At 44.5% G+C, this 15,308-nt stretch overlaps 1 protein-coding gene across 2 annotated transcripts in view; it reads left to right on the top strand.

The window, feature by feature from the left end:
• Nucleotides 1-15,308, top strand: part of NIPAL2 (NIPA like domain containing 2) — a 191,647-nt gene that overhangs the window by 47,102 nt on the left and 129,237 nt on the right. The gene's annotated exons all lie outside the window — the stretch shown is intronic.

The following is a 15,308-nucleotide window of genomic DNA, read 5'->3' as shown; positions in this document are numbered from 1 at the left end:
GGTACCCCTATGAGGAGTCCCTCCATAAAAAAATTGACAGTTACTCCTGTAGTGGACTCCCCGGTTACCAGGTTGAATAAAGCCACCGTATTCTCATTTGAAGAGTCCCCGGTCTTCTCAGATCTGGCTGATAGGAGGTCGGAGGCCTTGACCCACCATATGTTCACTGTGGCTGGTTCGGCACTTAAGCTGTTATTTACTATTGCCCTGGTGTCGCAAGCTATGACGGAGTGGGCAAAACTTCTATGCCGGGACATGGAGGGGAAACTGCTCCCCCCCTTCCTTTGCGGAGCTGGCCGATCAGTTGGTCCAAGGGCTACAGTGTGCCTGTGACGCCTCTCTGGATGTGGCTTCCTTGATTTCTAGACTGTCTGTCTCAGCTGTGGTCCTGTGGCGTATTATCTGGCTGAAATGCTGGTCTGCGAATCAGGCTTCTAAGAAGGCCTTATCTGATCTTCCATTTGTGGGGATCACCTGTTTGGAGCTTCCGTGAATGACAACATCAAAGGCCTCACGGGGGGGGGGGGAGAGTACTCTTCTTCCTCAGGCTTCCAAGGGTAAAGAGTCCCGTCGCAGAAGCCCTTCTTAGCTTCTGCCGGAGGTTCTAAGAGGACCTGTTTCGGCAAGCAAGGGTTCTGTCAGAACTGCGAACAAGGCTTCCTCTGCGTGAAGGGGCACACTCAACTGTATCTGGAGTGGGGGGACTTTTTTGCAGGTGTCCGTGGACCTCCCTGATACAGGACAAGTGGGTCCAGGAAGCCATTCTCTCCAGCTACAAGATCCAGTTTCGATAATATCCTCTGGACAGGTTCTTCACTTTTCATAACTGCACTTGTCCCCAGATCGCTTAGGGGATCTCTTTGGGGCAGTGCAAGACTTGTTACTTCAAGGGGTGATTGTTCCGACATAGTAGCCGGCATTCTAATGTGTACAGAACTAATCGTTCCAGCCCTCTCTGCTGTACACATCCCTGGGGTGGAAAATTGGCAGGCGGATTACCTCAGTTGACAGACGTTGGACCAGGAGGAATGGTCACTTCATCCGGCGGTGTTTCATCAGTTGTGTCTCTGGTGGGGTACTCCCGAGGTACCATCAAGGGCCAGGTTTCGGCTTTGGCGGTTTTCTTTCAATGTCCGTTGGCCACACACTCCTTGGTGCATACTTTTCTCCAGGGAGTTAGACACTTGGTTCCTCCAGTGTGGTCTCCTTTACCGCCATGGGACCTCAGTTTGGTGTTGTCAGTTCTCCATAAGCCTCCATAAGCCTCCCTTTGAAAACATTTGGGAGGTTCCCGTGCTTACATTGTCCCAGAAGGTGGTCTTTTTGGTGGCTATTACTTCTGCGCACAGTGTGCCAGAGCTGGCAGGGCTGTCTTGTTGTTCGTTTTACCTGGGATAAGGTGGTTCTTCGTCCATGTCCGTCATTCTTTCCAACGGTCGTCTCTGATTTTTATTTGAATGAAGACATCATGTTGCCCTCCCTGTGTCTCAGGCCTAAGCATCCTAAGGAAATTGCCTTGCATTCAATGTATGTGGTTCGGGCAATAAGGGTGTACCTGGAAGCTACGGAGTCTTTTAGAAAGTCAGACGGATGGACCTTGCAAAGGATTGGCCTCGCAAAGGGTTGGCTGCTTCTGCTGTGACCATTTCCAGATGGATCCGACAGACTGTGGTTCAGGCTTATTCCATTAAGGGTCAGGTTCCTCCTTTCCCTGTTAAGGCACACTCTACTCGGGCGCTTAGTGCCTCCTAGGCCTTGCGTCATCAGGCGTCAGTGATGCAGGTTTGCAAGGCGGCCACTTGATCGTCTGTACACACGTTCACAAAGTTTTAGAAGGTGGATGTGTTGGCATCTGCGGATGCTTCCTTCGACCGCAAGGTTTTGCAGGCTGCTGTTTAGAGGACTTTGTCCTCTTTGAGGGTGTTTTAATTTTTTTTTAGGTGAGTTCCAGTTGTTTTATGATTGAGCTCCATGTTACCTGTTTGGCTATGTTTGGCTATGTTTTTATTTTTTTTCTTGCTGTTCCCACCCCTCATGTTTTGACACTGCTTTGGGATGTCCCACGTAGTCTAGGAGATGAGAAGCTGTGTCTGTCAATGAACGAAGAGAAAATGGGATTTCTGACTTACTGTAAAATCCATTTCTCTGATGTTCATTGACAGACACAGCATCCACCTCTCTATGGAGTTGCGTTTTTCTCTTCTGACACTGCTTGTAACAAAACTGAGTACCTATAGCAGAGAGTGGGAGTATACCCCCTGGGACTGCCCCATAGGCGTAGTCGAGTTCTTTTCTGCCTAGTGTCCTACACCAGTGGGGGCAGTATAACCCACGTAGTCAAGAAGATGAGGAGCTGTGTCGGTCAATGAACTTTAGAGAAATGGATTTTATGGTAAGTCAATAATCCCATTTTTTTGCTAGAAAATTGCTTAGAACCCCCAAACATTATATATGTTATTTTTAGCAGAGACCCTAGAGAATAAAATGGAGATCGTTACAATACTTTGTCACACCGTATTTGCGCAGCGATCTTACAAACACATTTTTGGGGGAAAAAAATACACTTTTTTAATTAAAAAAATAAGAAAACAGTAAAGTTAGCCCAATTTATTTCTTTAATGTAAAAAATAATGTTACGCTGAGTAAATAGATATCCAACATGTTCTGCTTCAAAATTGCGCGGGAATGGCGACAAACAATGGTACTTAAAAATCTCCATAGGCAACGCTTTAAAAACGTTACCAATTTAGAGTTACAGAGGAGATCTAGGGCTAGAATTATTGCTCTCGCTCTAACGATCGCGGTGATACGATCACATGTGTAGTTTGAACACCGTTTAAATATGTGAGCTGTTGGGAGGAAGCGACGTATGATGTTGCTCTGGTTCTCCAAGGCCATAGAGTCGAGTGGCGACCATCTTGCCCTCACTCAACTGGGACACAGAAGGACTGGATCGTTTTCTCCGCTACCGACGGCTCCGGTAAGCGGGAAAAAGACCGGAAATCGGTGGGGGGCAACCTCTACCGCCACCCATAAAAGTAATCCTGTGGCGAATCTGTTGCTGGCACCACTTTTATGTTAAAGAGAACCGCCGGCTCTGTAAGAAAATACTGGGGTTATGGCAGCTATCTGCTGCCATAACACTGGTATTTAACGTCAAACTACGGAAGTAAAAACTGCGGCGGGCGGACCAGAAGTAGTAAAAGTATAACTAAAGGTAAAAAATTTTTTGTACGTTTTTGGATAAGAGTGGAGAGTGATTTAAACACCTGTCAATTTTTATTGCTGTTTGTGCCCCCGTTGGGGAGATTCACCCTCTCTATTTGTCCTGTTTACGATTAGCATTGAAAGTAAAAGCAAATCCCAAATTTTGGGTTGTCCCTGAAAAAGTAATAGAGGGGAAATCTTCCAATGGGGACACTAGTTCGGGTGGCCTGGGGGTCTCCAAGGAATTCCCCTAATTCTCAGGCATTTACTCTCACTTCCTGTTTGGCTACAGGAGAGGAAGTGAAGGGAAATCTCTGCAACAGGACACCGATGGCAAAAAGTAAAATAAATCTGACAGGGGTTAGAAATCTCTCTCTTGCTCGATCCAAAATGAAAAAAAAAATGTTTAGACTGTACTTCTACTTTAATAAGATTTCCACTCACTTTTACCATGCATTGGCATACAAGGTTTCCCTTCATAGACCTCAAATAAAATCCTGAACATGGTTCTTAGCTTTCTCCATAGTACTTACACTTTTTTTTCTTTGATGTGTCTCCAGTGGAGAAATTTGCCCTCACTTCCTGTTCAGTGAGTCAGTGACATGCAGACCAAAAGTAATGGAAAGCATTCCCTATGGGGCCACAGAGAGCAATAAAACCTGATGGAGATTCCAATGTTTTCCCATTGTAGCCAAACCGAAGCTTAAAAATTACAGTTGCAGTTACTTTAAATAATATATTTAATGTTAGACTTTGTAAAAAATACAAACGCACAATGCCTGTAAAACTTGCTTGCCTAGATTTGCTATCCCCAGGCAGCGCTGTGACTCAGAGTTCAGCACTGCTGCTTTTAGATGCCGGCGTCCTAAATTCAATTTAATTAGCTGTTGGTTATTTTACGAAAACTGAGCAGTAATGATGTCTTACTGGATACAAGGTTTTCATTTTAATATATTACAGATTTAAGGTATGGTTGTTTATGACTTTTGTTATTATTTATTATATATGATTTATATAGTGCTAACAGTTTGCTCAGGGCTTTACAACATGAGGGCAGACCGTACAGTTACAATTCCATTCATTATAGGAGGAATTGAAGGGCGCTGCTCATTAAAGCTTCCAATCTAAAAGGGAGGGTCAAGGGAAACTACAGGTAATACCTGTGGGAGATGAGCTGATGGAGAAAATAAAAGTAAAGTTGTTAGGTAAGGGAAGGATAGGCTTCACTGAAGAGAAGGGTTTTCAAAGATCGCCTAGAACTGGACAAAGTAGAAGATAGTCAGACAAATTGGGGTAAGGGGTTCCATAGGATGGGAGAGGCTCGGGAGAAGTCCTGGAGGGCAGCATGGAAGGAGGTGACAAGGGAACTAGAGAGCAGTAGGTGTTGGGAGGAACAAAGAGAAAGATTTGGTTTGTATTTTGAGGCTAGGTTAGTGATGTAGCTGGGGCCAGAGTTGTGGATGGCTTTGTAAGTTGCTGCTAGTATTTTGAGTTTAATTAGTTGGGTGAGTGGCAGCCAATGGAGGGATGGCAGAGTGGAGTAGCAGACCCTGAACGGTTAGTAAGGTGGATGAGTCTGCAGCAGCATTCATGATGGACTAAAGGGGGGATAGCCTATGTAAAGGTAATCCTGTAGTTGCAGTAGTCAAGGCAAGAGATAACCAAGGAGTGAATTAGAAGCTTTGTGGTGTCATTGGTTATGAAGGGGCATACTTCGAAGATGTTGCATATGTTGAGGCAGCAAGCTTTGGAAAGTGATCGATTGGATGTGGGGCCGAAAGAATATTTCAGAGTCCAGGATTACACCTAGGACCTTGGTATGCGGGAATGGGTTGATAGTTGTACCATTGATCTTGACAGAAGAGTCAGAGGAAGAGGCATGTAGGGTAGGAAATAATATGAGCTTGGCTTTGGATAGACTGAGTTTGAGAAAGTGGTGGTGTGACATTCAGGCTGATATGTCTTGTTCGTAAATTAGTGATGGATGAGGAGACTGATGACCAGAGCTGAGTGGTAGAAAGATAGATTTGGGTCTCATCATCCTAGAAATGGTATTGGAAGCCATGGGAGGTTAACAGCTGATCCAGGGGGGAGGTGTAGATTGAGAATAGGAGAGATCCAAGGACAGAACCTTGGGGGACCCCGAGGGAAAAAGGAAGAGGAATGTGCGGTGGGATAGGTAGGATGAGAACCAGCGAAGAGAACAGTCACAGAGACCAAAGGAGTGGAGTTTTTTTTTTTTAGGAGGGGGTGGTCAACTGTATCAAAGGCAGCAGAGAAGTCCAGGATTAGGCGTACAAAATAAGTTTTTATTATGATAGTTTTATAATAGTTTTCAGCCATTGGTAGATCATTTGTGAGTTTTAAAAGAGCTATTTCTGTTTAATGTTGAGGGCGAAATCCAGACTGAAGGGGATCAAGAAAGTTCTTCTTAGTGAGGTGGTAGCTCAGTTGGTTGTAGACCAGACATTCAAGGAGTTTGGAGGAAAAGGGGAGCAAGGATAACGATCTACCTTAATGGACATGTTGTTGTTCTACTTGATTTTTCTAAGTATGTAATATTTTTAGGGTGGGATAAATAAGTATAGTGTTAGATGACATAATAGTCACTATGTGTGCTTTAATTCCTTTATTTATGTCTATAGCCTGCCTTAGTGGTGGGGTGGGCGGGTGTTGTTCTGCTTGACCCCTCTGCTGAATGTAAAAAGTTGATCTGATGTAAGACCTATGGGTTGCTTGGCCTCTTTTTGGACTATAAGTGAACATGTTTCTCAATGAAAGTCTCTCTACAGTTGACCACCCTGTCGCAGTTCCTGATACCCATTGGTGGACTTCCATGGATTTCTGTCCTAACTCCTTACCCTTAAAATTTTCTACCATTGATAACTTCTAATTTACTGTATAGGTTGACAGAGCTAGTTTGCATTCTTTTGCATTACATCATAACTTTGTACTGAAATTCTGAAAATTGAATAAAAATATTGAAACAGAAAAGGGGAGAAAGGAGATGAGGCATAGGTTGTGAAGATTGGCGGGGTCCAATGAGGGTTTTTTTTAAGTATGGGGGTGACTAGTGCATGTTTTAGAGAGTTGAAGAATATACCAGAAGAGAGGGAGAGACTGAAGATGTGAGTTACAGTGTAGGATAGAGCCAGAGGGTGAGGGTAGTATTTGCCCGGGTACAGGGTCCAGGGGACAGGTCGTTAGGTAAGCATTAGAAAAAAGTTTAGCAACCCAGTTTAGCAGGGTTAAAAGCGGGAAGTAATAATTCTACCTGTGGACATGAAGTGTTAAGTGGGGAAGGTACCTGTACAGCAGAGATCTCATCCTAAATTGTATCATTCTTATTTTTGAAGTGGGCAGTGAGTGAGTGAGTGAGTGGTGGGCACTCCTGGGCAGTGAGTGAGTGAGTGTTGCACAAAATAGAGAGTTTGTATAAAGAAAATTGTGCGCAGGATCTGTGAAAAATAAAGCTGCTACCTTGGAACCAATTGGTGATAAACTTATACATAAAAAATCAGGTGCGCTAAATTTATATGTGTCACAAATCAGAGGTGGGAAGAACACTATAAGAAATGTCAGAGTGTATCAGGGGGGCGTGGCTAAGCCATGGCGGAGTAGAGACACGCATCTACTGAGCTCCCGGCTCTCTCTCCGACCCTAACCTAACCGGCATGTTTGGAACATTACAGCGGACATGACTCTGACTAAGAAGCGTAAAACTAAAGGCTCAGTGCAGAGAACGAGATCGAGCAGAACAGAAGGGGAGATCTCACAGTTTTTCCCTGCGGCAGTCCCTGGTTCATCTGGCTCTAAGATGGCGTCGCAGCGTGGTCGGCAGACTACAGTGGCGGACCCGGCTTGTATTGCGAGTTCTCATTCAGGATCCCCGGCCATGTCGGAGATACTTGAAACACACCCGGACCACCCGGCCGACCCCAGGATGGGGGAAGGGGTCCTGTCATTGAGGGCGGATGCTGAATTACGTGCCCTTTTGCAAGCTTTGCCTACTAAGGCAGATATTGAGGCATTGGTGATCCGGATGGAGGAAAAACAACAGGCCGCCATAGCAGAGGTGAGAGAGGAGATGCAGGCAGTAACACAGAGGGTGACGGCGGGTGAGTCGACTCTTACCTCTGTGGAAAGGCGAGTGGGGGATCTGGAAAACCCATACCAAGACACATTTGGAAGCAGAGATGTCCTTGCAGCTCCGCATGGAGGAGCTAGAGGACAGAAGCCGACGTAATAATGTGCGTTTGAGAGGTCTACCGGAGGCTATAGTGTCGGAAAACCTAGCAGAAGTCGCAAAAGACATATTTAAGATAATTCTGGGCGATCGGTATCTGACCAGACTCCAGTTCGACAGGGTCCATCGAGCCCCAGGTCCCCGACCTACCGACTCTGACGGATCAAGGGACGTGGTCTGCCGGATCCATCACTTTACGGACAAAGAACTGATACTACGGGGCGCATGGGACAAAGGTACTGTAGACTATGAGGGGGTACCCATTAAAATCCTCCCGGACCTATCCAAAGCCACACTGCAGAGGAGGGCTATTTTAAGGCCCATTCTTGAGAAGGCCAGACAGTTAGGCCTGACTTATCATTGGGGGTTCCCTTTTTCAGTTACTTTTCGTAATAAGCAAGGCTATTTTATTTTACGATCGCCAAGCGATCTGCCAACGTTTTTCTCATTTTCGGGAATAGATCCCTTCCAGGTTCCAAATTGGTTAACTTTCTTCCCGGGACAGAGGAGTGGAGGTATAGGAGTTCCTGGAAAGAGGCGCCTTGCACAACAGGAAAAAAAGGGTTCCCCTAAGGAAGTGCAAGAGGCTGGATTAACATGAAGAGAAACAGAGAATTAAGCCTTGATGTAGATATTACAAGCTGCCTTTATGTATTAGTTATGGAATGTTTTTTTTGTATTCTCCTTTTTTTTTTTTTTTTCTCTTTGCTTGGTTCCCCTTTTTTTTTTTTATCCCCTTTAAAGAAAGGAGGGGAAAAAGGGAAAGGGAGGAGGTTTTCTTCTTTTTTTCTTTTCCCCTTTTTTTTTTCTCTCCCCCTGGTCTACTCTAGTATGATAAAGGGGGTTGTAGGGGACAGATTGTGATGGGGAGGTCTCCTCTCATGTCCAAGGGGGGGTCGGGGGCCAGGGGAATTGCTCAGCATAATAACTAACACTAATACTCAATAGCTTATGGGGGTTTTCCCCCTTCTTTTTTTTTTTTTTTTTTAATGTGAGCGTGATGTTTTTTCTTTGAGAGACAAGAACTCTCCTTAAGCACAGGTAATAAATATGAGGTCATAGTGTCAGAGGCCTCTCGTTTTTTTTTTTTTTTTTGTTTTGTGTCACATTAAGAAATTTTTTTTTTTTTTTTTTTGGGAGGCACAGGTTATATAAGTAGCACAACAAATTTCCTAATACACATTCACTTGGAATGCTGAGTGTTGCCAGGTGCCCGGGCCCGGGGCGCGGGAGGGGCCCACATATGGGAAACAGTACTCGACCACCCCTAGTAGTAAGGGACCCAGTTGTGTATGAATTCTCCCCTACTTATTTTAGAAGTGGTATTAATAACTGTATACGGAGAAACTTTTTGATGACCTTAATTAGGGGGTACTTACAGATAAAGAGAAGGGGGAAGATATCTTTAAAAGAAGAAGGGGAGAGAGGTGTATCACCTCTACTTCTTTTGAGTGGGTGAGGGTTTTTTTTTTTTTTTTTTTTTTGGGGGGAGGTAAATAGTGCCCTTTATTAGGGACAAGATGATTGACACCCTCCCTTCTCGCTTTCCCTTACCTATGAGGGCTTGGGATCGGGGGAGGTGGGGGAGAGATTTATATATTTATTTATTAATTTTTTTTTTTTTTTCTCATCAGGAAGAATAGCTAGAAGAGGTCGGCTAAGGGCCTTTGACTCTCCATTCTAAAAACAGTCAGGATTCAGAGTGGGGTCCCTGTCTTTTGTTTTTTCTTGTTGTTGGTTGGGGGGGTTGGAGAGGGTCCGGGAGAGCGGTGCTCTTATTTTTTATTCCTTTTATTTTTTTTTAGGTGTTCTGCCCGTACATGCTTTGGATCACTGCCCCATTTAGGCCAGTACACTGAGGGGTGACTTCGGTCACATAGTGTACATGGGAGTTTGTCCCTGTTAGTGATAGGGGGAATTGAACCGGGGAACGGGTGGTAAGAGACTAAGAGACTACCCTGCTTTGCCCGGGTGTGGGGAGGTAATTGTGTGAGATTGTGTTTTTGTTTGTGGTTTTTTTTTTTTTTTTTCTCCTTCTTTTTTTTTCCTCTTCTTATCCCCTTCCCTCTCCTCCTTCCCCTCTTTTAGCCTACCCCGATGATGGAGGACCTTGTCATCTTCTCCTTGAACGCTAGGGGTCTTAATATACCAGAAAAGAGGAAGATGTTGCTTAATGACCTCAAGCGTTCGAGAGTGGATGTAGCTTTCATCCAAGAGACCCACTTTAGGGGGGATAGAGTGCCCAAACTCACGAATAGATGCTATAATACAGCCTATCACGCCACCAATGCGGAGGCTAAGTCCCGAGGAGTGACTATCTTGTTATCCTCCAAACTTCCATGGAAATTGAGTGAGATATTGTCGGATCCCGAGGGACGATATTTGTTTGTGAGAGGGAAGATTGGAGACATACAGTTTACTTTTGCAACAATATATGCTCCAAATGATCGCCAAGCAGGGTTTCTCAAAAGAGTGACTAAATCGCTGTTGGAGTTCGTGGAAGGACAGCTTATTCTAGGCGGAGATTTCAATGTCCCATTGATAGCCCGTTTGGATGCGTCTACAGGCAGATCGGCTATTTTGCCGTCGGCCTGTAAAAGTATCGCACAAACGTTTTATAATGCTCAATGGATAGATGTATGGCGTCTGTGGCATCCATCGGAGAGAGATTATACATTTTATTCATCTTCCCATAAATGTTACTCACGGATTGACTATTTTTTAATTCCACACAGACAGCTACATGCGATTAAGGCATCGTCAATAGGTGACATAACATGGTCAGACCATGCGCCAGTGATGATCACTTACTCTCTGTCAGACCAAGCCGTGGCCCGTCAACGCTTTTGGAGGTTGAATGAGACCCTCCTACAGACCCCTGATGTTCTGACAGAGATCTCGTCGGAATTACAGGATTATTTTCAGAGGAATGACCTGGAGGAAAGTGGGATAGGGAACATCTGGGAGGCCCATAAATCGGTCCTAAGGGGGCTCTTTATTAAACACGGGTCGAGACTTAAAAAGGAACGAGACAAACATTTAATGCAGCTTCTAGATACACTCCGTCAGCTAGAATCGCAATATAGACATGCTGCGACGTCTGTATTGGAGACAGAGTTGATAAGAACACGCCAACAAATAACAGACCTGCACCTGTATAGGGCCAAAGCAGCCCTACAGAGGAGCCGAGCCCGGGGATATGAATATGGGGATAAATGTGGGAAACTTTTGGCAAATTCGGTGAGAGAATCGAAACTCTCAACCTATGTCCCTAATATTGTCTCAACACAAGGCCATACGTTGACCCCACCTAAACAGATTGTGGAAGAGTTTAGCCGATTCTATTCCTCGCTGTATTCATTGAAGGAGACTGTTTCTTCTAATTTGGAGATAGAGGAATATCTGGAAAGGTCTCGGCTCCCTACATTACCTAGTGAAACCAGAGAGCAGTTAGATAAACCGATTTCACTGTTAGAGGTCCAACAGACTATAGGTGCTATGAAGTTAAAGAAGGCTCCCGGGCCAGATGGATTTACATTACTATATTTCCAAGTTTTCCTTTCTATTTTGGGCCCGTACCTGGTCAGGCTGTACAATTCGGTAAGGGAGGGCACCAATATGCTTAGAGATACACTAATGGCACATATTACCATCCTACTGAAAGAAGGGAAGGATCCTACATTATGTGAAAGTTATAGGCCTATTTCTTTACTTAACATTGATTTGAAAATTTTTACGAAAATCTTGGCCAATCATTTAGCCCCGCATCTTATGGACCTTATTCACCTTGACCAAGTGGGGTTTGTCCCAGGCCGGGAGGCTAGGGACAACACCACCAAAGTGTTAAACCTGATCCATGTGGCTAACACTTCTCGAATACCGAGTGTTTTTATTAATACCGACGCGGAAAAGGCCTTTGATAGGGTGAACTGGCGTTTTATGTTTGCGGTTCTTAAATACATTGGCCTGGGAAGCAATATGATGCGATGGATCACTAGTGTATATTCAATCCCTACAGCACAGGTTAAGGTGAATGGTCTGTTATCCGAACCCTTTTTTATTAATAATGGTACGAGACAGGGTTGTCCCTTGTCTCCTCTTTTATTTGTTCTCACATTGGAGCCTTTCCTTTGTACTGTGCGCCAAAATCCAGACATACAGGGAGTGGGGATAGGTGGAAGCCAACATAAGATATCAGCCTATGCTGATGATCTTATGTTTTCGGTGACAAATCCTTCCCTCTCTCTTCCGAATTTGCTGCGGGAACTGACCAGGTACGGATCCCTTTCAAATTTTAAAATTAATTTTAACAAATCAGAAGCAATGGGAGTGGGAGCACGTTCGTATCATTTACGCACCCTCCAAATGAGTTTTGGTTTCCGATGGACAGATAGGGCCTTAAGATATTTAGGTACTTTAATTCCATCTTGTTTATCTAAGGTTTATGACATGAATTTTTGGGGAGACACGTTCTCTTTTGGATAAGTGGCATTTGGGTATACACTCATGGTTTGGCAGGTGTAACCTGCTAAAAATGAGTATACTACCCAAGCATCTGTATCTGTTAAGGACCCTTCCGATACGGCCGCCCGCCAGGTACTTTCATCTGATTCATTCCCTTTTCACTAAATTTGTGTGGGCACAGAAAAGACCTCGTCTGGCACGGACGCAAATGATCCGACCAAGAGCATTCGGCGGTTTAGCTTTACCGGATATACAGAAGTATTTTCAAGCAGTTCATCTTAGCAGAGTGGTTGACTGGTGTCGACACCAGGCATCTAAGCTGTGGATTAACATAGAGCAAGCACAGACGAATATTCCCTTGAAGGGTGCACTGTGGTGTTACTCAGACCTGCCCTCGCAGCTACGTTTGCATCCTCTTATGGGTACAACACTGCGAATATGCAATCCGGTCATGACACGGCATTCTCTTTCCCCGCCATGTTCTCCATTAATGCCAGTAATTGGAAACCCACGGTTTACACCGGGCCTAGTCTCACCAGATCTAGTTGCATTGGGAGCTTCTGGACACACCCGGGCGGCCCAGTTTCTGGTGTCGGATAGATGGCCGACACTGGAGAATTTAACAAACATGGATGGACATTTTAGACTGACTTTTTGGTCAGCCTTACAACTTCATCATTTTTTACATACACTGCCGAACCCAGTAGATTTCGCAAGAAGTTTGACTAAATTTGAAGAGTACTGTCTGAAAGAGGGGGTCCTGTCACATACGCTTTCTTTACTTTATAGTTTATTAACGACTCCGATGGATGACTCTCCCCCGACGTGTTTGACCAAATGGGCATCTGATTTACATCGTACTTTTACACCACGGCAAATACAAAATATTATCTTGCTTTCCTTTAAATCGTCTATTTGCACCAAAATTCAAGAGACTAATTTTAAGTTAATGTGCAGGTGGTACTATACACCCCATAGACTTCATAGGATCTTTCCAAATACATCGGCGAATTGTTGGCGCTGTGGGGGGGAAGATGCAACGCTGCTTCACATTTTTTGGTCATGCCCCAAACTCTCAGTATATTGGTCTGAAATTAGAGCTATTGTTCAAAAATTCACGGAATACTCTATTCAAGAGGATCCAGCTTTTTTTTTGCTCCATCTTTCAGACATACCCGTGCAGAGATACGTGAAATCGGTGGTAAGACACTTAGTGAATGCAGCAAAGGCCTGCATTCCGGTATTGTGGAAAAGTCCTTGCCCCCCGACGGTAAAAGAGTGGATACGGAGGGTAGAGGCCATTAATAAGATGGAGGATTTGGTGTTAACATCACAAGGCAAGCGAGAATTATATTGTGAGACCTGGGAATCCTGGAATACTTATATTCTGTCTGATGAGGGTACATCTTGGCTGCGTACTTAGATGGTGAAGTAGCCTACTATGTCGGGGATGGGGGGAGGGGGGGGGGAGGAGAGAGAGAGAAAATTCCCCTTTTTTTTTTTTTTCTCTTGTGTGAGTGTGTTCGTTGTTGTTCGTTATTTGGTTCGTCTTTAGTTAACAAAAAGGGCAATCTGGAAGGGAAGGGTAATGTGAGAATTTATTTAATTATAAGTCGAGACAGATGATGTTTTAGGAAGGTATTTCATTTTATGGGACCCTCCGGTAGAGGTACAAGAGGGTGCCGGGATGACCTGTATTCCCTTTTGCCTTTCGTTATCTGTTGATCAATGGAATGTTGTTGGTATCCTGATAATTTGTTTTGGCATGTATGTAACTGCTGTTCCAAAGTATGCCTTTCTGTGTTTTTGGTTTCTGTTTATTTTTAAAAAAAGTAAATAAAAAATTATATTTGAAAAAAAAAAAGAAATGTCACCCTCACCCCCGAGGTGTGTGCCAGGTTACTTATACAGTAGACTGTATTTGCACTGTGAATGGATGTGCATCAAAGTGCAAAATTCCTGTGATGAGGTATTATCAGCACTCTATTAAACAAATGACCGTGCTAAAATAAATTGTGAGCATACACAACTACAGATGCAAATAATAGGTAGACCCGTGAGCAACCAATCCAATCAATGGCCCTCAAAGAGGTCGTGACAAATGGTGAGTGTGTTAATCAACAAACTTAAGCCAGTAACAACAAAATAGTCTGTGCATGAATAAAACAGTATCCCTCAATGGGGCTATACCGCTGAAACAAAGATTAACACCACTGTGAAGTGTATACTAGAAAAGGAAATGTCTCTAGTCCCAATTGGATCCCGTAGGGATGTAAAAAGTCCTGAAAAGGAATCCTCTTGAGACTATCAGGTGCAGATAGATCCGACCACCTCAATGGAGACTAGCCCCTTACCGAAATAAGATGTGAGAGCGTTCGTGTCAGCTCAAATGTAGGATGGATGCTCAGGAGGAGGGAAGAGTGACACACTCAGATGTGAGGAGAGTTCAGCCTCTTACCGGATGTAAAAATTAGCAGGGCTCGTATGTACACTCCTCTACTGGTGGTTCTCCTCAGTCCTGGCACTCTGGGCGGTATTCCTCTATGGCCACAGCGAAGTCTTCCGGATATATCTCATAAAGATAGAAGCCAGACCATAGTGCAGTACCAATGGTATTTAATTAAGAACACAATAGGGTGCACTTACATTTAGTCGTCTTGCTATATCGTATGGAAACAAACACTGGTGCGAGAGAAATCGTGGCCGCCTGCAGCGCGGTCCACGGCGACTGGTGATGACCTCAACGTCCGATTTGGAGGAAACGCGTCAGAGAGGAGCGCCGCATCGTCATCACCAGTGGCCGTGGACCGCGCTGCAGGCAGGCTGTGTGTAGTGGGGGGCGCGAGTGCATCCAGGAAGGATGACAGTGAACTGTTGTAGACAGAAGTGGCTTGGTTGGGGCAGGACAGGGTTGAGATTTTGTCACTGAGGTGGTCAGTAGCAGAGTAGAGAATAAAAGGGTTGAGGTGGTAAAGGTTTCTACAGGTAATTGTTAGGCGGTTGGAGGAAGAGGAGGTGGAAGACAGGGAACAGAGAGAAACAAATAAGGTAGTAATCAGAGAGAGGAAAAATATTGCTGGAGAAGTTGCATGGGGTGCACAGTCTGGAGAAAACAAGGTCAAGGGTCCTAACCTTCAAAGTGAGAGAAAGCATCTATCCATTGCACTAGACCAAAAAGGAGATTTGGCCATCAAAGAGGAACACTTATTACCAAGTGATTGTGCACCTGTTTCAGGTTTACAGCTTCCAGTATCCCTTCTCAGGCCTCTAGTCCAGGCCTGCTTAATGGACAACGAATCTGCATCAAGTGACACAAGGCTAAAAAGCTTTGCGAGGTGTGTGATTCCAAAGACTGGCCGAACAGAATTACAAACCATTCTCAGGTTAAACA

The sequence above is a fragment of the Pelophylax lessonae genome, assembly GCF_965119305.1.
Source record: "Pelophylax lessonae genome assembly, chromosome: 5".
In the NCBI taxonomy this organism is placed as follows: Eukaryota; Metazoa; Chordata; class Amphibia; order Anura; family Ranidae; genus Pelophylax; species Pelophylax lessonae.
The sequence above is the reverse complement of the archived record's forward strand: the minus strand, read 5'-3'. Positions and strand labels throughout refer to the sequence as shown.